The following is a 24,665-nucleotide window of genomic DNA, read 5'->3' as shown; positions in this document are numbered from 1 at the left end:
ATAAAAATTTTAAAAATCAATTTCATTATGAAAGGACATGTATTGAGATTAATTTAATAATTTAATAACTATACTATCGAGCTTAGTCGATTTTTAAATTGAGGGGTGGTAACTGCATTTGAAAAACTTGAGTCGTCTGCAACGGTCAAATGTTTTATCTGGATGGAAAAGTTTGAAAATTTGACCTGTTTGGTCAAATGAATATTTCTTTTGTTACTAATGTTGTTAATTCTACCAAGATTTTTTCTGGCAACCCTATCTGGTAATGAAATAAAAAATACTTAACTCCAAGGTAAATGAAAAAAACGGAAATCAATAAAAGCTAAAAAAAAAAAAAAAAACCGAATGCTTGACTATTTACCAACAGAACGCCTAAAATATACAACATATCAATGGGTTCATGTTATTCTCTCAATTTTGTTTCATTTTGAATCGTATGTTTCAAATGGAATTAATGATATTTCAACATCCGTAAACTACTAATCTTTTCCCTTATAATTTGTTTTTGTATATAATCTAAAGGAAAATACGTTATAGTTTGATTTTTAAAGGCAGAACACTTTGTCATGTACATCATAATGTTAAAATTCAAATATACCGAATTTATTTATGTGTTTTATATATATAAAGACGTTACAGTTAATGAAACTGAAGATTTTTGTCATAAAACACTTGTAGTTGATGGCTTGATTATTGTTATTTTGTGCAATATTTGAATTCAAACGTGTCATATTTTCTGTTACTAGCCTTCCCAAACACAACTATGAAAAAAAATATGTTTGATGGGTAAACACTATTTATCAACTTAAAAAGTAAAATCACAAAAATACTGAACTTAGAGGAAGATCAATTGGGAAAGTCCATAATCACATGGCAAAATCAAATAACAAAACGCATCAAAAACGAATGGACAAGAACTGTCATATTCCTGACTTGGTACAGGCATTTTCAAATGTAGAAAATGGTGGATTAAACCTGGTTCTATAGCGCTAACCCTCTCACTTTTGTAATGACAGTCTCATCAACTTCCGATATTTTTACATTGATGCGTTAAATAAACAGACACAATAAATATAATAGTCAAAATATGGGTACATCAGTCATCATCGTTTAACAATAATTTTAAAAGGAACAATTTAACAGAACACAAAAACATCTACTATCTACGAACACATTTATTGAGTGTCTGACGTCAGAAAATTTTATACGTCACATAAATTTGTCGTTCAATGTGCGTACAAACAATTTAAAAAATTTTCATGGGAAAGTTAGCATACAGGGTAAGGAAAGTAAAGAAAATACAGAACTCCAAGATTAATTCATAACGGAAATTCCCTTATCAAATTGCAAAGTCAAAGGCTCGAAATCATTAAACAAATGGAAAACACTGTCATATTCCTGACTTTGTACAATCCTTTTCTCATGTAGAACATTGTGGATTAAAGCTTGCTTTCATAGCTAGCAAGTATAGTAAGTCATTAGTCTGAATACATTGACTTAACAAATTTGAAGTAATAGTAGTCAACAATGATCAGATCCTATCAATCCATTTTGAAAACATAAACTCAGTAAAAACAACTCAGCAAATCGCATAAAACGAATAAAATCGTATAAGATCCAACATAAAAGCATCCACACAGTTTCATTTGGTCTTAGGATAAAGGCATCGAACATGCCTATCCATAACATTAATATGTCTGATAAGTGAAATACTTTTATGAAGTAAACATCAGCTGGAAAGAACTGTATTTTACAATAAGAAAAATAAATCGCCCTTTTAAATAAACACACTAATACGATAATGTATATTAAGTACGCTATAGCCATTCTGATTTTGTATTTTGGATGTAGAGCATTGAACTTCTGTTGCGTATTTAACATTTTTATTATAATCATATTTTGTATTTTTTTCCAGAATTTTTGTATCAAGATTTGATGTTGGTAAAGCATACTAGTTTCTTTTTTTTTTTTAAATATACGCGCTTGAAACACTGTGTGTCTCAGACCACGTGACAGTGTTGGTATAGTTTATTCAACTGACGCGAGAAATTGACACGGCAAAGCACTTTTCCCAAGTGATTATCTGTTGGTATGTACTTATTTCATGCCATGTCTATTCTATTTATTGAGAAGCAACAAATATTGCTGATCTAGTGTTGTATTTTCTAATATTACAATAGTATCACTGTTTAAAGTTTTGTATTCTACTTCTTTATTTTGGATCAATCAATGTCTTTTGTTTTTACATGTTTTTTGGCTAGTATTGAAGTTGTTATTTTCCGTCAATACGTTTTTAAAAAGAACAAACATTTAAAAGTAAGGATCATAAGAAATTCATGTACTTCTAGATCACTGAGGTGCTGATGAAGTAGCTATAATATGTTTCAAATAACGATGCACTAAACTAAGCCACACATTTAATCAGTATGATGTTTAATCGATAAAGTATGAACACATCCTACCACAAAACTAATTTTCAGTATCAAAATTATAATCGTCATTTTTTGAAAAAGCTTTCTGATTTATAAACATTTTTCTTCTATCAATATCTGATAACCAGATCAGAAACATTTAAAATATTGCTGCCCGGAAGTGGATACTTTGAAACCACCGAAACTTGCCTATTCATAACATTAATGTATCTGATAAACGGTATACTTTATTTAAAGTCATATGAAACCTCAAATTAATAGAAATGATGCATATTTTTTTTTTATAACAAAATGGATAGTAGTCATTATAAAACAATGGGCTAAGCGCGATAAGGAAGACGTAGACACTCTTTCCGAATGGATTAAGGCAGTGAGGTCGTTGATACAAATCAGAATTAAGAAACTGAATGGGTCCATCAATGCCCATGCTACGTCAATCTTTAAAGACCCAAATGTTGCAAAACACCTATCCGACCTCCATGACAAATATGTTGTTGTCCCTGCAGATAAAGCCCCAAATAACATCGTTTTTGTGTGTAAAAGTCACTACATCAACTGCTTGATAAACGAATTAGGTATTGACAATTCACTTGGTAACTCAACATATACCCTCACGACACTTACCAAAGAGGAAATCCTGGATAATCATAGGTCTGTTCTATGTTCCTTTGGAATTTCAACCAAAGATGAAGAACTGGATCTTCCATCACTGTATTGGATACCTAAACTACATAAGTGTCCTTACAAACAACGGTATATTGCTGGGTCTTCCAAGTGCTCCACGAAACCTCTTTCTAAATTATTAACATCTATTTTATCAGCAATCAAAGACGGGCTTCAAAGTTATTGTGAAACTGCCTATTCTAGAGGTGGCGTGAATCAGATGTGGATACTTAAAAATTCAAAAGATCTTTTAGAGTACATACAATCTAACTCTCTTTCATCTTGTAACAGTATTAAAACATTTGACTTTTCTACCCTGTACACAAGTATTCCACATTCCAAACTAAAAGACAAATTGAAAGAGTTGATATTACTTTGCTTCATAAAAAAGAATGGCCAACGTAGATACAAGTATCTTGTCTTAGGGAGGGATAAATCCTACTTTGTAAAGAATCACTCTGATTCAAACAAAAAATTCTCTGAAACTGATATTATCAAGATGCTTGATTTCTTGATTGACAACATATTTGTTACGTTCGGAGGACGTGTTTTTCAACAGACTGTCGGCATTCCAATGGGAACAAACTGTGCCCCTCTACTCGCCGACTTGTTTCTTTATTATTATGAGGCTGACTTCATGCAGGAACTTCTTAGGAAGAAAGATAAGAAGTTAGCAATATCCTTTAACTCTACTTTCCGCTATATAGATGATGTTCTTTCACTAAACAATTCAAAATTTGGTGACTATGTGGAACGCATCTATCCAATCGAACTAGAGATAAAGGATACTACAGATACAGTTAAGTCGGCTTCATATCTTGACTTACATCTAGAAATTGACAATGAGGGTCGGTTGAAAACAAAACTTTACGACAAAAGAGATGATTTCAGCTTTCCAATTGTGAACTTTCCATTTCTAAGTAGCAACATTCCAGCAGCACCTGCATACGGGGTATATATCTCCCAATTGATACGATATTCCCTAGCTTGTATTTCCTATCATGATTTTCTTGATAGAGGTTTGCTGCTCACAAGGAAGCTATTAAACCAAGAGTTCCAGATGGTGAAGTTGAAATCATCCCTTCGTAAATTTTACGGACGCCATCACGAGTTGGTTGACCGTTATGGAATAACCATTTCACAAATGATATCGGATATGTTCCTTACGTCGTAACTACAATCCCCTTCCCTTTCATGAATATGACCTACCGAATTAGACTATTTACCGGATTTGTAATCACTTAAGCAACACGACGGGTGCCACATGTGGAGCAGGATCTGCTTACCCTTCCGGAGCACCTGAGATCACCCCTAGTTTTTGGTGGGGTTCGTGTTGTTTATTCTTTAGTTTTCTATGTTGTGTCGTGTGTACTATTGTTTTTCTGTTTGTCTTTTTTATTTTTAGCCATGGCGTTGTCAGTTTGTTTTAGATTTATGAGTTTGACTGTCCCTTTGGTATCTTTCGTGCCTCTTTTATGTACATATACTTTTTTCTGAAGAACATTCTTTAATTTGTCCACATTCAGAAGAAGTTTACTTTTCAATTGCTTGCTTCCAGGAAGCAATTAGCCGACATATTTTCCGTATTCAAATTGACCGTAGCGTGACCCTCTCGTAAAAATCCGGTGGTCGCAATACGCATGTATCTGTCACTGAAATAAAGTATCATCTGATTGTACATGTTATTCGCGTGCTCAAAAGCCATGCTTCTTTGTTGATTGTTTACTATAAGGTGACAATCGGTAAACAAACTACGGTTTTAAAACACAACAATTAATGAGGTGCCACATTTTCACTTCATTACCGACAGAGAGAGAACAAAATAACGATTATAGCATTTTTTTGCGTAAAAAAAATGATAAAATCGTCCACAGAAGACAAAGATTATGAAACATACATGCATTGGTTCAAGAATTGAATAAACGTTATTTTTTCACCAGTCACTCGTAGTTAATCTCAGCTGGAAAGAATTGTATTTTGCCATAAGAACAATAAATCGCCTTTAAAATAAACACGCTAATACGATACTGTATATTTAGTACGCCATAGCAATTTTTATTTTGTTGTTTTTGAATTGAAGCAAATTTAGCATTGCACTTCCTTAGCATTTTAAACATTTCGATTATGATCAACTATTGTATTGTATTCCGAAATTTTTTATCCAGATTCGATATTGGTAGAGAATCCTTTTTTTTTTTAAATATACGCGCTTGAAACACTGTGTATCTTAGACCACGTGACAGTGTTGGTATATGTTATTCGGCTAACGCGAGAAAATTACACTGCAAAACAAGCCTTTTTCCAAGTGATAAACTGTGGGTATGTACCTATTTCATGGCATGCTTATTTCATTTATTTAGAAGCATCAAATAACACTGATCTAGTGTTATATTTTTCTGATTTCACAATATTATCACTGCTTTAAATTTTGTATTCTACTTCCTTGTTTTGGATCAATCAATGTCTTTGGTTTTTACATATTTTCTGGCCGGTAATAAGGTTGTTATTTTCATAATTATGTTTAAACAAAACCAAACATGTGAAAGTAAGGAACCAGGAGAAATTCATTAAATTCTAGATCATTGAAATGCAGATGAAGTACCTATAATATATTTCAAATAACGATGCACTAAACAAAGCCACACATTTTATCAGTATAATGTTTTATCGGTAAAGTATGAACAAATCTTAAAGATCAAAATTTAATGTCATTTTCACAGTATTTTAATTACACTCGTCATTTAAAAAAAAAGATTTCTAATTGATAAACATTTTTCTTCTATCGATATCTTATTACCAAATAAAAAGCATTTCAAATATTGCTTTCCTGAAGTGACTATTTTAAAACCAATGAAGCTTTAAATTTTCTACTAATTTGAAGAGACTAACGTTGATACACAATATTAACTTTTTCCGTAACCAAACGTTACCTATAGTCCTTGATTCTTTTATACAAAATGAGAGACACATAGACATTAAGACTGCTGATGAATTAGTCTCACCCGAATTGCTAGCATCTATGAATGATTTTAGCAGGCAGATTTTTATGTCTTTTAATTTGATTCAGCTTAATGGTGCAGAGCCCTTCTGTACCCGTACCATCAGCAGGGGATATTACACCAACAGTGTAAATGAATATTGCTTCCCTCCCACCAAAAGCTAAATGTTTTAGTTAGTTTTCGTAAAATATATTCAGATTCAATAACCAATCCCATTAATATTATACAGTGTATATTATATAAAAAAAAGTTAGACATTGATAAACAGGACATACTTGTAATGTAATTAATTGAATGTAATTAATAATGTTATGACCCCCAAAAAATATTTATTATACAATATGTAGAAATTAATGAAAACTGAAAATTTTACTAGAAACCAAAAAGTTTAAGCATTTGAAAACCTTAATATAATTTGTTACAATAAACGTTGATAAAACGTGGCTTAAAAGATTATCAATGATGAAAGATGCGAGTTTTATTTTAAATATGCTGAAAAAATATATGTCTTCATTTTAGCAGATTCAGATTCCTTTTAATCATACTAATAACAAACCTGAATAATAATGAAGTCAGCGCCCATTAGTATAAGTCAATGATTTTATTTTTTACCTGTACAAAAGCTTTGTACCAGTAAATACTTGTACAATGCCATCATAAAAGTTTTTACTCGTACAAATATAATCGTACAAGTAACTATTTGTTCAACTTTTGTTGAGAAAAAGATAACTTGTACGACTCGCTATCTTTGAGTTATATTTGTGTCTTCCTTCATTCACTTCTTTTTAAAATGTTTTGTTCAGTAACTTTTTTCTTTGGGTTTTAAATTTTGTTTTTGTTTTCTTGTCATTTGTCGGGCTATTTTTTCTAGCTTTTACTTTTTTCTAATTTTTGTTTTGGATTTTTTTGCTTAGTAGACAGCATATGGTTTTTTTTTAAATTGATATTATGGTTTTTTTCTTTTCTTTTTCAAGTGTTTTTGTATTGATTTTGAAATGTTAGAAGGTTACAGACGAACAACTACGCAAAGTAATAACTTAAGCTAACATTACACCTTGAGCAAATTGAGCTAAACAACTGGTTTCCACTTAAATACGGACTACTGGTGTAAAGTGACAAAGTCACTCATAAGAAAAAACAAAATGAATCCTTTCTATCAAATATATTGAATGTTTTTCGCTGCATCTTTCTCAGGAACTACATTACAAGGGTTTCTGAAATTTGGTTTCAGGGTTTATATGAGTCAGCTACATGTATACAGTGTGATGCATTTTCAGAATCATCACTCATCAACTTCCTGTTTACCTTATACTTTTAGCAGGCGGAGTATTACTAGTGATCAGTAGCTCACAGATGCACTTGTTTTTGAAGTGCTGTGTTTGGAACTTAATTTGGCTTCCTTTACAATACTTAGAGCTTGGGGTTTGTGTTGTTTATTCTTTTATTTTCTATGTTGTGTCATATGTACTATTGTTTGTCTGTTTGTCTTTTTTCATTTTTAGCCATGGCGTTGTCAGTTTGTTTTAGATTTATGAGTTTGACTGTCCCTTTGGTATCTTTCTTCCCTCTTTTATAGTCTCTCTGTATCTTTCACGTTTGTTGTCATCCAACAATTCAATTTTTTCATCGTGATTTTTTTTTATCTATTAGATAAAAAGTACTCACATGTTACAAGTTTATACTTTTAGGCTTAGTAATAAATTATTTGGTTAAAGGGAAAAGATTTGTTGTCAACATCAAATAGACCAAGGTAGGATGATGATTTGTACAAGTTATTATCTTCTTTTTTTAAAGTAGGAACGTAAGGATCTATTTGAGCAAAAAGATTCTTTTCCCGTCTGTTAATAGTATGGTAAAGAGGGAATCTAAAACCGCGGAAATAGGAGGAGCATACGCTATTTAGTCCTTCTATTAGTATATACTTAGTATTTAAAAACAGAACGGAAAATTGCGACTTTTATATATTGAAGGCAGGAAAATGAATTGAGAAAAAAAAAATGTATGGGAATAATGGAAATAATTAATAACAGTAAATGTGTACGTAACAATAAAAACTCATTAAACGTGTCATTATCTGCAATAACATATGAATAGATTAAAATAGTAATAACTTAGATTTATTCTCTTTTTATGACCAGATGTATTAAAATATGGCTTCGTCAATTCCATGTGGACCCTGTAGTCACGATAGCATAACCAAGAATGCAGAGAAATGGTGCACTGATTGCAACGAAGGGTTCTGTGATATATGCGAAAAGGCACATAAATCAATGAAAATGTCGAGAGACCACAGTTTGATCCCCATCGATGATTACCGTGAAATTGAAAATATAAATGTTGTCTTAGAATGCCAGGAGCACGAGTCCAAATTTGAGATGTATTGCAAAATACATGAAATGGCTATTTGTATGAAATGCTTTCCATTAAAGCATAAAGATTGTTCTGATGCCATCATTTCTCTATCCGAAGCTGCAAGAAATGCGAAAACATCGACTGCTTTTGCAGACTTGGAACATGCTATTAAAGACACACTCGAAAACATCGAAATATGTGTTAAGGATCGTAAGGCAGCTGCAGAAAGACTTGAAAAGCAAGAAATAGCAATAAAGAATATTATCTCCAATACACGGGAAAATATAAAAATACATTTAGATGATCTCGAAAGAAAATTATTAAATGAGTTGTCAACATCATATTCATCATGTCAGTCAAAATATGCAAAGTTGAAGAACAAACTTAATGAAATTGAAAAAGAAACTCAACTCCTCAATGTACAAACAACTCAACTAAAACGTTTTGCACCCGACCTGCAGGTATTCCTAAGTATGCATCGGATGATAAAAATGGTACAAGACGAAGTAAAAATGATAACAGAAGCCATACGGTCCGTTAAGAATTATAACATAGAAATTGAAATAGACCAGGGGATTACATCATTGCTTAAAGATGTCGACTGCTTCGCAAGGATTAAAGTGGACGAAAGAACCATCAGCTGCCCATTTAAGGAGGCTAAGATTGATCAAGCCCAAATAGAAGTACCAATTAGAAGATCTGTTTATGATACACAGCTACAGCTGCGAAAGAAGTTCAAGATTGAGCAACATGGAAAGCAAATGTTCATTGCAGGATGTACAATATTGCCAAATGGTAATATGTTAATTGCAAATTACACAGAAAATAATGTACTCATGGAGTATACTGAAGACGGACATTTTATCCGTGATATACCCGTCTCTGTAAAGCCATGCGACCTCACAGTAATAGATACCTATCACATTGCTGTTTCTTATAACACTTCATACTACATCGAGGTAATTAACCTTAAAAACATGACCGTTCTTCAAAAGGTTAAATTCAAAGACTATTGTCGGGGAATATCCCATACTGATGGAAAGATTTATGTTGTAGTGAGAAATGAAGGAATAGTAGTGTTGGATTTAGGCGGAAGTACACTTGATACAATTAAGTGTGACAGCGCAGATGTTTATAATATCACAACAAGCAAAACAAGAATCTACTACACACAACTGAAGCAGAACACCATTTACTGTTGTAATACAACTGGAGAGGAAATATGGAATTTCAAGGATAAATCACTAATATCACCTGGTGGAATTGCTGTTGACCGTGACCAGAATATATTTGTTGTTGGTATAGACTCCAATAATCTTATGATGATTCAAAATGATGGGAAAGTCAGCAAAACATTGCTTACTGAAACAGACGGACTTAAAGAACCAATGCGTTTATGCTACGACAAGAAGAAGAATATCTTGCTGGTGTGTAACAAGCAAAACCGCAGTGCTTTTTCATTCACTGTTATTTAGTATTGTGATGCTGAGATTAGTGTGTTCATGCAAGTGTTCACTTGAATTATGTTTTTTTTTATACATTTCACTTTGTTATTCGTTTTAACTCATCGTTAGTTCAAATAAATTAAGAGGATGGAACTTTTGAAATTAGACAAATGAACAAACCAGAGGTCACGTTTTCTTCCCAAAATGCTTTAATAGTTTTGATAACTTTATACATTTGTAAATATGTTTAATATCGAAATAAAGAATAGCATACACAGTTCACTCACTGTCATCTGCGTTATATATCTTTTTTTTCAAACTTTTAATTGCAACACAATTTAATGTCAACTTGAGGTATATAGTTTTCACATTTTTATTGTCACTGGCATCAATAGCTGGCACCGACTTTGGAATAAGGGGATTATGAGAGCTCAAAACATAACACAATTTTAATTGACCAGTCTTTATCGAGGGATTAGATATAAGTGGTTACCATTGTCTTGATAAATAAGATTTGGGGTTAGCGTCAGTGAGACACAAAACAACAACCAGGCATATAAAAAAAAGAATGGGTTCAATGATTTTTTATATACAGATTGAATTGTTTTGGGTGGGGTGTGATGGGGGCCGATATGTTGTTAACAATATGTGTTTCATGACAGTATGAATTAAAAACAGCACACATGTGCTTAACATACTAAGAAATATTAAATCAATACAAATTATTTAATAGAATGTTGTCCCCAAGAAAAGACAATAAGCATCTATTCAAAAATAGGGAGATATGGTACGATATTATATAGACAAGAAAAATGCGGAAGTTACAAAAGAAAACATTCAAAGCGAGAAACGAAACACAACAAAAAGACAAACAAGTTTACAAAACACTTCATAGAAAACTAAAGACTGCGGAAATAAGGCGACAGTAGTTTACCGATGTTCAAATCTTGTACATCGATTAGGAAGACAAAAAATCAAGGCAACATACTAACACAGTAGACATTGCATGAACTTCAAACTAAACGAGAGCGGGTGCATCGACAGGATGAGTATATCCTGTTAAAATCGGTTGGATTTATAAGGACTTACCTTGGTGCATATCATTCACCAGTACATAAAAAAATATAAAGAACTATATGTCTGGTATTCACATGTATTTTCAAAAATATTTATGAAGTAGTTTCTTCCCAATGGTGGTCAAAACGAAGGAAATGTATGACAATAGATAAACAAATCCTCGAAAAGTTAAACATAATTTCGCCCATCCTTAAAATACCCATTGATTACGTAACAACAGTTTATGTTACTAAACACCATTCTTTTCTTTTCAAGTATAACACAGTAATTCAAAGTAAATGCGTTTTGACTTCATCATTTTTAAATTCCACTACGATTATAGAAAAGACTATTTCATAAACGTTTTTCAAACTTTGACCATAGAGTTTATATCAGAAAAAAACTCGATGTCTTGTTGCTTTTTCGTAATTATTCAATTTCAAACAGTTAGTTATTTTAAGAGGTAAGGCTCCTACATCATCTTCAATTGGAATTAACATGTTCACGTTGACTCTATGGTCGAATCAAGAGCCTGTGTTAAAAAGGTAAGGTAGAGCTAAATTAAGACGAAAACAAAAACGTATATTTGCAAGTCTAGACTTTTAGATGATAACTATGAATGCAGTTTAAATAAAAAAAAAATATATTTGTTTTATTGGTTGTGGGTCCTTCTTGATTTGAATTGTATTATTTTTATGGCTGAATATCACTGATATGGGACATATGCTTATATCGTGTATCAAATTAGTAACAAAATTGAATTATACTGAATGGTAACTTATTGATTGTTGACAACGATAGTCAGAACGTCCTAATGCGGTATAACGAAGACGGTAATGACATTCATGGTATACCCGTCTCTGCAACACCATATGATATGACGATAATGGATACCGTGGTTTCTCATAACGCTATGAACTACATTGAGATTATAGATATAAGATAATGTATCGTTCTGAATACAGTTGTATTACAATAGATAAAATAAAAAAGTAAAACATCAATCTTACCATCATACGGTGATGGGAAAATTTATGTTGTAGTGAGATATGAAGGAACTGTGGTAATGGATATTTCAGGAAACACACTTGATAGAAACAATAAAGTGCTGCAAGGATGTGAATTATATCACAACGATAAAACTGAATCTACCAGAGACAATTGAATCAGAGCAACGATTACTGTTGTTGTATTACTGGAGAGGAAACATTGAGTTTCAATGATAGACTTATCTCAATTGGTGAACTATAGTAAAACGCCACCAAAATGTGTTTTTTTGCATGTTTTAATAATCTACTTATGCTACAAGTCGACACGGAAAGTAGAACATTACTTACTACAGTCATTGGCCTAGACAAGACCAGGCATGCGTTTATGTTACAACAAGGAAAACATTTCTAATGGTGTGAAACGTATGCAACGGGATGCAATTTTATTTGAATGATATATTGTTTCATTGCGTTTTGTTAAGGCTGACGATAGAAAGTTAACATAAATATTGTAGCGGACAATGGTTTTGTAAATTTTATTTGGATAATCGATTAAATTATTTTTTATCACTGAAAATATTGTTAGAACTGTTTACAAAATCGTTAAAACGCGCACATGCAATAAATGCACTGACTTATATCATTGATCTGTTTTTTTTTTTATAAATATGACACTATCCAAACCGTAGGCTAGATTTATATCGCTATCAACAAGTATGTATGTATGTACGCAAACCCCAAATACACTGATTACAATGTAAAAAAAGCTTACTTTAATAATAAAAAAGTAATAAATTCATAGATTATCAAAGTTTTAACTCTTTTAGGCATAGTTGACCTTAGATGAATGTAGTTGGTCATTAAGCTTTTCAATTCTTTTACTCTCTTGGATTTGACCTCTTTAAAATCGACATCTTAATTTTGCAAATTTAATCTCTAAGGTGCACGATTTATTTCTATATTTTCAAACACACCAGTGTCAAGACATATCCATGTGTAATATGCAGAACAATATTGGTCTTTAGAATTAATCCTAAAGTAAAATTGTGTAAGTATGACCTTAATTTCTGTTATTTTACTGTCTTTTTGCAAACTGTGTATTTTGATCTATTTACTACTGAGCAATTGTTGGAGGACAATTTATTTTACAAGTATTTATTCGGAAATTATCTTATCTGTTATCTCCATCTTTTGTAACTACAATTTAATATTTTAGCTAGAAATCGATGTTTTATATTCAACTTCCCTGTTTATTAAAATGAATGACCTTGGTTGATTATTATAATTAAACGTTTTTTGTATACTAAGTAATTAATGTTACATTAAAGTGTTTTTCTCTACCATACTGACTCTGCGGAAAAAGCGGTCTTCCCATTGAGCATATGTTGGAAGGTATATTTTTCATATCATTTTATTCGTTCATTTAGAAATTCTTTATTGTATTTTATCTGATATTTTTCTAACTTTACAGCATCATTATTACACAGTAATGTTTTGTATCCTTCTTCCTTAGTTTCAAGGATATCGTTTTGTTTACATGTTTTACAGCCTAAAAATCACAAGAATGATATGTTCTGGAAACATCTGAACTGTAATGTCACCCGTATAGCATTGACATGCGTCAATGCACATATTTGGTCGTTCATTTTTTGCTTACTTATCCCGCATTTTATTAATGTTTTGAATAACAAATAATACTAAGTATACGACAAACAGTTATGTTACTAGACTGTTTCTTGTCCTCTTCAGTTTTGTTTTCTTTTCTGCGTAAGAACCAACTTGTTCAACCTAACAGAAAAAAAATTCTGTTGAATACAGTTTTATTCCAATAAATAAAATAAAAAATAAAGCATCAATCTTACCATTATACGGTGATGGGAAGATTTATGTTGTGGTGAGATATGAAGGAACTGTGGTAATGGATATTTCAGGAAACACACTTGATAGAAAAAATAAAGTGCTGCAAGGATGTGAATTATATCACAACGATAAAACTGAATCTACCAGAGACAATTGAATCAGAGCAATGATTGCTGTTGTTGTATTACTGGAGAGGAAACATTGAGTTTCAATGATAGACTTATCTCAATTGGTGAACTGTAGTAGAACGCCACCAAAATGTGTTTTTTTGCATGTTTAAATAATCTACTTATGCTACAAGTCGACACGGAAAGCAGAACATTACTTACTACAGCCATTGGACTAGACAAGACCATGCGTTTATTTTACAACAGGAAAAACAGTTTTAATGGTGTGAAACGTATGCAACGGGATGCAATTTTATTTGAATGATATATTGTTTCATTGCGTTTTGTTAAGGCTGACGATAGAAAGTTAACATAAATATTGTAGCGGACAATGGTTTTGTAAATGTTATTTGGATAATCGATTAAATTATTTGTTATCACTGAAAATATTGTTAGAACTGTTTACAAAATCGTTAAAACGCGCATATGCAATAAATGCACTGACTTTTATCATTGATCTGTTTTTTTTTATAAATATGACACTATCCAATACAGTAGGCTAGATTTATATCGCTATCAACAAGTATGCATGTACGCAAACCACAAATACACTGATTACAATGTAAAAATAGCTTACTTAAATAATAAAAAAGTAATAAATTCATAGATTATCATAGTTTTAACTCTTTTAGGCATAGTTAACCATAGATGAATGTAGTTGTTTACTTGGTCATTAAGCTTTTCAATTCATTTACTTTCTTGGATTTGACATCTTTAAAATCGACATCTTAATTTTGCAAATTTAATCTCTAAGGTGCACGATTTATTTCTTTATTTTTAAACACACCAGTGTCAAGACATATTTATGTGTGATATGCAGAACAATTGGTCTTTAGAATTAATCCTAAAGTAAAATTGTGTAAGTATGACTTTGATTTCTGTTATTTTACTGTCTTTAGCAAACTGTGTATTTTGATCTATTTTCTACTGAGCAATTTTTGGAGGACAATTTTCTTTACAAGTATTTATTCAGAAATTATCTTATCTGTTATCTCCATCTTTAGTAACTATAATTTAACATTTTAGCTAGAAATCGATGTTTTATATTCAACTTCCCTGTTTTTTAAAATGCATGACCTTGGTTGATGATTATAATTAAACGCTTTTTGTATACTAAGTAATTAATGTTACGTAAAAGTGTTTTTCTCTACCATACTGACTCTGCGAAACTAGTGTGCTTCCCATTGAGCATATGTTGGTAGGTATATTTTTCGTATCATTTTATTCGTTCATTTAGAAATTATTTATTTCATTTTATCTGATGTTTTTCTAACTTTACAGCATCATTATTTCACAGTAATGTTTTGTATCCTTCTTCCTTAGTTTCAAGGATATCGTTTTGTTTACATGTTTATCAGCCTGAAAACCACAAGAACGATATGTTCTGGAAACATCTGAACTGTTATGTCACCCTTATAGCATTGACATGCTTCAATGCACATATTTGGTCGTTCATTTTGTGCATTCATGTTTTGAAAAAGAAAATAATACTACGTATACGACAAACAGTTATGTTACAAGACTATTTCGTGCCCATGGTGTCCTCTTCAGTTTTGTTTTCTTTTCTGCGTTAGAACCAACTTGTTCAACCTAACAAAAAATTCATTGGGTACAACAAATAAGAAGAACCTCAGTTATGATTTAGAAACAATATATATTGATTAAAAATCAGTTGGTTAAGAGTAAGGAAAACGTGATCCTTGAACTACGTTAAATTTGTTTGATAACTGTGACGAATATTTGGATGATATTGGTCCGTGATAACTCCTTTTATAAATATTGCAGGTTTTTCCAGGGACGTGCAGATTGTAAGTCTATAAACATACATCAACGTATATATATTCAACTACTTACTAGAAAGAACTGGTTGTGTCAATTTGGACAGTTAAACGTTTAACGTACTTTATAGAAAAAACCTGCAATGTTTTTTCAAGGTCATACATAAAAACGTCACTGTTTGTAGTGTCAATTGCTGTCGTTAAAAGGAAGATGTCCGTTGTTATTTTGCGGATTACATGTTGTAATGTTTATTATATCACTTATTTATGCGTTTTTCTTTACTGAGTGTTCTTGTGTTTGTTTGTACTGTCTTCCTGTCACGTATTATTGTCATCCAAGCGATATATTTTAATATTGCCATATACGCGGGAGGTTTGGCTAGCCATAAAACCAGGTTCAACCCACTATATTTTCTTAAAATGTCGTGTACTCAGTCAGTAATATAACAGCTGTTTCTATGAATGTTGGTGTTTGTTTTTGTTACACCTGTTCTATTGTTTTTATCTTATAGTTGATGTCTTTGTCTCCATCTTAGATTGTAACCCGGATTTGTTTTTCTCTCTATCGATTTTTAACTTTTAAACTACTGTTGCCTTTATTAACTGTGGTTTTAAATCATTGACAAGTGGTGCAATTTTACTCTTCATATCGACTTGAAAATGTTATCAAACTATAAACGTAGAAGTAGATGTAACTGTGATATGGACATGAAACTGGGATCATAGCTGTTTAAGTGGACACACTTTTGTCATAAAGATCTTTGATGGTAACATTTATGTTTATTTAAATCACAAAGATTATATACAGTAGGTGATGACTTTATACATATACCATATTGTTATTGGCATCAAGACGAAAAACTTCACTCCTTAATATTTAACGAACTACTGTAAAAGTAAAATAACAAAAATAATGCACTCCAAGGAAAATTGAAAACAGAAGGTCCCCCATTAAATGGAAAAAATAAAAATTCAAAACCATCAAACGAAGGGAAAACAACTTTCTTATTCCTGACTTGGTATGGGGATTTTTTTATGTAGACAATGGTGGAATCAACAATGTCTTATAACTAGCCAAACCTCTCACTTGCATGGCAGTCACCAGAATAAAACAAAACAAAAAATCCCCAAAACACCCCAATAGACATAATAGGTAAAACTGTAAAACATACAGCAGTCAATATAAAACAGAATCATTGGCGTCGCCTTCTTCATTTGTCAGCACTGTTTGTACACATTTTTTCTCGTCTTCTCCCGGCAAACGTTTATGTTTAAAAAAAACCATTTTTTTCTAGTTTTAAACAGTACTTGATATTTTGTATTGAATGTATGAATACAAGATAGAACTATGAAATAATCAGTGATCATTTTAGGATAGTAAAATACCTTCTTTATGATTTGAGTTATATGTCATTAGACAAAACAAAACAGGAACAAAATAACACCTTTCAAATGACAATATTGGTGAATAAACTCAAGATTATTACCAAATACTCACCATGATATAAGATATTTAATATACAACCAAAACAATTAATGATTAGATAAATTGATAGGGATAAGCACTGCTAAGCAGTTATATAAATTTAAGATCGCAAACATCCCAGTTTTGGTGGGAAAACTAAAACAAGACATACATGGGAGAACATGGATAACAACCCGCATATTCATTGATAATTTTATAACCAGGCACGCACACACGTTGACTTCTACTTGTACCAACCTGATTGAATCATTCCATTCCCCAAGACAAATTTTGGCCTGGCATGCTACAAATAAAATTACCTTCACACCTTTTAATCAGATATTTTAAAATGTCCTTGTGTTTCTATTAAACTGTTGTTGGATTAATAAGACATGATGATGTGCCTTTAAAGAAAGTGCACATGGTAACCATCCAGTTGATCTACCTGTATATAACAATGAGTTTGGCAGTTAAAAATCCTAAAAAAAAAAGATAACCATTCTGACTCAAAGTAAAAATTAGATAAAATATGATAGTATACAGCAATGACACATCTAACAAACATTTAGATCTGATATAAAAAGAATTGAAGAAATCAGGGTCATTTATAATTGTAAGTATGCGCATGAGAAGCATTTTGAATGGTGAAACTGTACTTTTAAAACCCCATTATTTCACATTGTTCTAATATGGTTCATATAAAGTATCAGGTTTACTTAGTAACAATCATTAGCAAAACGTTTTGAGTACAGGCTGTTATTGTGGTAGCTATCGAAACCTAGGAGTGTTATTCATACTTTTTGTTAATGGAATATGACTTTGCTATTTGAATGTTTGGTAGAACTGTAGCCGATAGTGGATGAATTTAAATATACACATTTTGACTATTTGATAAACTCTAATTGGACCTCGAATTCAAAGAGTCTATTTAATTGATTTAATATAAAAATAATTGATAGACAATAGCATACAGTAAACAGAAAAACTGTTTAGGGTCAGTTTACTTTAAAAGTAAAAGGCACATATATAAGTCATGTCAAAATGTCGTACCAACTTAGAATTCCCCATATTTCCATTCAGAATAAATGCTGTTTGAATAAAAAAAAACATGGTCTGCTTTCACTTGTATATTCAGAACATTATCTTTCAAATGCAATGCCAATGTTTAAAAGAAAATAAAAATCTTAGGAAAGTGTCTCCTTTTAGTGCAAGAACAAATCGTACAAAGAGTCGATTAGCAATTCATATATGTACATTCAATTGTTTATAGTAAATATCTGATCAATTTTGCTGTTTTCATTTTCTCTCTATCTGTTATTCAAATTATTGTTTTCAGAGATATATATTAAGAATAATACTAACAAGAAATATAAAAAGTGTCGTGCAATAACTCCTGAAGAATTCAGTTTCTGTTATTATGATTTTTGAGAAATGTTTTTCTGCTGTATTCTGCATGTAACAGTTTCCATTTTACACATATTTTTGTAAAGAAAACTGAAAAAACCCAGCAAAATACCTCTAGATAAGAACTATTTAACTATGATTTGTTCTAGTCTAGTTGCCAATCTATTTGCCAATTCGGTAATGGACCTTGTTAACTAGGATCCATCTGAACGAATTGTAAACGTAGTGATAAGGTTCGTTTGAATTTGATTAGTAACTTAATTCCGAAATTGTCAATCTTTGCTGCATGCAAATTGATTCCTTTTGTATATCCCCCCTGATCTAGTTGAATATGTATATGTTAAAGGCATTTTCCAAATTTAGACATAATACAAAATGACTAGAAATACCCAGTGGTTTGTAAAATGACTAAATTTTTTAAACAAAATTCCACAAATTGCCTGTTCAGTTTCAGGCAATTTGTAGAAGAATAATATCATTGAGATGTATATAAAAAAAAGGCAACAGTAGTATACCGCTGTTCGAAATTCATAATTCTATTGAGAAAAAAACAAATCCGGGTTACAAACTTAACTGAGGGAAACACATCAAATATAAGGGGAGAACTACGACACAACAGAAGCACAACATTTAAATGTAACACCCACACAAAAACATGTTTTGAGAAAGTGGGAAAAACACAATATCTTGCAAAGAAAATAACCAATAGTTCGGTAGAAATAATTTATTTTCCAAAAGCCAGCTTGGAAATTTTGTTTGTCATTTGGTGTGTTCTTTTAAGTGAAACTACGTTAAGTATGTACTCACTCTGTATTTCAAATAGTAAATTTATGATTATTTTGTCCAAAAAACCACTTTTCAAACTATTTTTTTAGAAAGTCCAGATTCAAAACAGTGAAGGGAATCATATGAAACAGAAAAAAAGAGGTTTGTTTATATTTGACTGATAATTTGCTTTCAGTTGCAAATGTGTCATGCATTTTTAAGATGAGAATGATTTGGTTATCATTCATATGGGTATTTCTGCAGTTTATTATTCTGGATAAAGCAAGAATTACTACTACTGTTTCCCCATCTATAGCATGGGTTTCGCGAAACAAAGCAGTTTACAGTTTTGATGCCAATATATGATTTCAGTCCGTTAAAATCTATTCCCCAAAATATACAAGTCAAACCATCATGATAATGTACTTTGAATCTTCTGGAAACAAATGAAAAAGGAGATATGCATGTGTGACCTGTGTGCTCATTTTGTAAAATGCCTAGAAAAAAATAGTCATTATGTATAATGACTTAATCTTGCAGGCATTTTAGAAAATGTCTAAAGTTTTCAGGCATTTTACAAAATGCCTTAATTAAGAAAATGCCGGTAACATATACAGATAATAAGGTATACAGCCAGAGTTAACTTCAGGGATTTATTGGCATAACAATATTTTGAATTAATTTTACAAAGAGCCCTTTAGTCTGATGTACTCATTGTTTTCTATTTAAAATGTTAAACATGTTAAACAATGGAAATTATAAGGATAATGGAAATTTGTTTATACTTTTTATTTAACTAATGTCTATTCTTATCATTTAACAGAACGTTATTTATAATCATGAAAAATGTATATAAATTTATATCTTTGAATAATTGGCCTAACTCATGACATAATTTTATTTACGTCATCACATCGTGTCATCTATATAATGACTATTTTACTTACAACTGTTTTTACTGTATTTTCTATCTCACGATGCATAGAACATGCAGAATGCAATGATTTCATTTAATCAATTTAAATAGGATGTGTCCATATTCGCTTGTACACTTAACAAACGCAGCATGTTAACATAATTCGAAAAGAAAAGATTATTTGTTCATGTTGTATTTTGTACACATTAGATATGAGACAATTCTATAAAACCAAAATTTTGAAAACCCCTTTTCTAAGTTTAGTTCATGAAACACTAGAAGACTATAAGGTTTTCTGTAAAAATAGACAATCCAATTTCAACTTAAAACTCCCTTTGCGGCTAAAACTGTCACACGTTTACTATGAAGTTTCTTGAAAAATTATATCCAAGAATGGATAGTTAATACGCACTACTTTTTTCACAGGTCTAAATACGGGCTGTGTGGCATTTTTTCGATATTTACATGCCGTGAATTTCTTAGAGTCTACCCTCACATCAAAATTATATTCTACCCATATCTTTACTTTTAGTCTACTTTAGAATTCATTTTCCACCGCAATAGTATGTTTTTAAAAAAGAAACCAGTCCCAAGTAAGGTCTCTATGAGATGAAACATAAAGATCATTACTGGGAACAAGTATGTCAACAAATCAAGTCATCTATGAATATTGTATATACTAGAACACACCCGTGATATCGCGGGTCTGTGACTGAATTAAATAATATAACTATGCGTAAGCCGTATTTTAATATTGGTATTGTCATCTGATAAAGTCATGCCAATTATAGGATGCACAGTTTTCTCTGCTTTCAACATCTTTCTGTTTGCACCCGTCGACCTGGAACTTATCAGTTATTGGTATTATTAATTTTATTTGGAAAACAAAGGGCCTGGAAAGGAGTATTTCTTAATCAACCGTGGCAGCATTGTCCTTTATGAGTTATAAATAAAGTTGAATTCTTTGATTCGCTGTTTTACGTCATTCCGGCTAACAAATTGAAAACTGTACATGCTATACCTATACGCTTTGATTTAAGTCCAGATTTTTATTATTCGTATTGTCATCTTAGAAAGTCATACTGATTAAAATACTACAATCGGGAACAATGAGACAATGATTGAATTTAGCAGTGTCAACCCTGTGATTACGACCCGTGTATATAACAAAATCCTAAATACAGCGTTTGGTAGTGCGCCTGTCAGATGCGGAACGTACAGATAATGTAATAGGGAACAGGTGAATATACTATTGGTATCGGTATCGGATTAGACCCGGAACTTCTTCATTATTGGCAATATTAATAATGTGGAAAACAAAAGGGTCTTGAGTGGTGTAATTTTCAATCAACAGCATTGTACTATACTAGTTATATATAAAGTTGAATTCTTTGATTCTTCGTTTTTACGTGATGACGGATGACAAATTGGACCTTGTTATTTTAGTATTGTAGATACCTAAAAAGAGGCGTGCATTGAGAAACAGCTGTATTTACAAAGTGCAACCTATATTTATTTTAGTAGAATTAGTTCTCAAAGGTACCAAGATAATAATTCAATACGCCCGTCGCGCGTTTCGGGTACATAAAACTCATCAGTGATGCTTAGATCAAAATAATTATAAAGCTTAACAAGTACAAAATTGAGGAGCAATTTTATAACCAGAAATTCCAAAAAGTTCTGCCAAATACGGCTAAAGTAATCTATTACTGGGATAATAAAATCCTTAGTTTTTTTCGAAAAATTCAAAGTTTTGTGAACAGAACATTTATAAAAATCACCTATAATTGATATCCAAGTCAACACCGAAGTGCTATTTTCTCGGCTAGTGATTACTAGTAATTACTGCTTATTTTTGGGTTATCGACAAAAAACACCCCATCAATAATATTGAGGAAGGACCAGTGAGTTTCAATGACTGCGAAAAGTATATATGAGCATTTTTAAACAATTTTAAGTACAAATATGAATTTAATATGCTTTTATTTAAAATTTATGGCTTTTAGCAAACCATGCATTCTGTAAAACGTGAATTTATGCTGAGTCATCATAGTTAAGAACAAAGATTTTCTTAATCTTCATGAAATATTTATAAAATTTCATATTTGAGTTAATTTCTTTAAAATCTCTGAAATAAACCAGATCTTGTGACATTCTGTATGTTCTCTTTTTTTTTAACCCAATATAGGTTGCATTTCTGTAAATATAGACATTGCAATTTCCCATAGGAACTCATTTTGCGGCTAAAACTATTACACTTTTATTATGAAATTTCGTGAAAAGTTGATATGCACTACTATTTTATACAAAGGTCAAAATATAGGGCTGTGCGGCATATTTTAAATATGTAAATGCCCTGAACTTATAAGAATTTAGACTTATACTAAAATTATATACTACCAATACCTTCCCTTTTTGCCTACATCAGACATCGTTTTCACCATAATTGTATATTTAATAGTAGTAACAATGACTTTACAACCCCAGGTACTAGGTTATTATATCAAAAATTAGACCCCGTTCACACTAGTACATTTTTATAGATTTAAACTAGACCGGTTCACTTTGGATCGGTTTAAGGGCTAATGTGAATCAATCTCCAATATGTCTAAACTAAAACACTAAAAGAGGTAGTTAAGTTTATATCGATCGAAAGTAAACAGATCTTACTTTAAATGGGAATGCACAGATATGTTTAAACTAGTATGGTTGAATGGAAAATAACGTATGCGCATGTACAGCGGCAAAACTATCTCTATTCAGAGGTCCGTTGTTTAACCCATATTTCTCTGTTAAAAGACCTTTAAAACAAACTGGAAACATGTTGTCTTCGCCGTAGTATAGATTTCCTTCTTTTCTTATGTTGATATATTTTATTTGCAGGAACTGCAGTATTTCCGGCGTCGTGTTGTAACTTCGTTGCTCCATTTTTTTTGTTTTTTTTTTCAAAATTTAAGAAAACTGCAATTACACCAGAATCAAAATTTTGACTTGTGATTCAAGAGAAACAATAACTTTATCCAATTATTTTTCAAGTGTGTGTATCAACACAAGAATTTGATAAATCAGAACTATTTATACACAATGTTGACAGTGTCACGGGTAACAAGTTTAGATTGATTGCGTTTTTAATTGAAGTGTGAACGCAGGGGTTCAGATTAGACCGATAGAGATCGTTATGATTAAAGATAATGTGAACGCTAACTGGTTTTATTTAGATCGATTCAAATTAGATCGATAAAAAAAATGTTAGTGTGAACGGGGTCTTAGTTAGATAAAATGAAGAGGTAGAAGCGTAATTGCACGTATGCCGTATTATTGCTATTTTGTGCAATTTTCCTTTGATCTTAATTTGTGATAATTTTTCATATCATGCTACTCGCTTGAGATGGAAAATCAATGCTAGAAACTAAGGAGGCTCGTGGCGTTGCTAATGAAATTGACATAAAATTGACACCGTCGTCATAGGTAAAATAGCGATAAACAGATTATCATTGGTCATCTCAACTGGATTGCTTTTCTCGCTTTAGCCGTTCATGATCAAGCGAGAAAATCAATCACGTTGAGATGATCAACGATAATCTATAATTATAGGATTTCTTTATAAGTGTTTACAAAATATAAAACTAAACATTTCAACATCTTATTTCTTCATTTAAACAATGTCTAATACTTTTTTTTATAATTTTAGGGCCATATGATGTGTGGTAATAATGAGCAATATAGATGAGGTAATAGTATTTATAGACACTTTTTGTTTATAAAGTTGTAGCGAGTATTATATTATGCCTCTACTACGACAGTAGAGGGTTTATGTTTTCTGATCTGTACGTCTGTTCGTTTTTTTCCGTCCGTGCTTCCGTCCGTTTTTCCGGTCGTCCATCTGTCCCGCTTCAGATTAAAGTTTTTGTTTAAGGTAGTTTTATTAGATGAAGTTGAATGTGTACTATGATATGATCATTATGATTTAAATACCAAATTAGAATTTTGACCCTAATTTCACGGTCCACTGAACATATAAAATGATAGGGCGAGTAGGACATCCGTGTACTATGGACACAACCTTGTTTTAAAATGCTTTTTAATCTCTCTATAAAAGTAAAATGAGAACTATTTCTGAAAAGGTAAGACATGAATCTTTTTTTGATATTATGTTGCATATATTTTGCTGCTTTATATCACCTTGGAGAGTTGAGTATAACTAGAAAGTAAAATCACAAAAATACTGAACACCGAGGAAATATGCCAAAAATAAAAGCTCAAACACATCAAACGAAGTAGTGAAGGAAAATGACAGTTGTTATCCATTTGTTTGATTTCGCCATTTGAGTACTGCTGAGAAAATTCGTTTGCAGTCAATTCAGTGCTGTTCAG

At 31.5% G+C, this 24,665-nt stretch overlaps 1 long non-coding RNA gene across 1 annotated transcript; it reads left to right on the top strand.

Moving 5' to 3' along the window:
* The first annotated feature begins 5,339 nt into the window (after window positions 1-5,339).
* LOC143066574 (uncharacterized) lies at window positions 5,340-10,171 on the top strand. Its single transcript, XR_012975679.1, has 2 exons — window positions 5,340-5,414; window positions 8,233-10,171. It is a non-coding gene; the product is annotated as an uncharacterized LOC143066574 (long non-coding RNA).
* Window positions 10,172-24,665: the final 14,494 nt, after the last annotated feature.

Source organism: Mytilus galloprovincialis, chromosome 3 (genome assembly GCF_965363235.1).
Source record: "Mytilus galloprovincialis chromosome 3, xbMytGall1.hap1.1, whole genome shotgun sequence".
NCBI classification, from domain to species: domain Eukaryota; kingdom Metazoa; phylum Mollusca; class Bivalvia; order Mytilida; family Mytilidae; genus Mytilus; species Mytilus galloprovincialis.
Note: the sequence above shows the minus strand (reverse complement) of the source record. Positions and strands in the feature narration are given on the sequence as shown.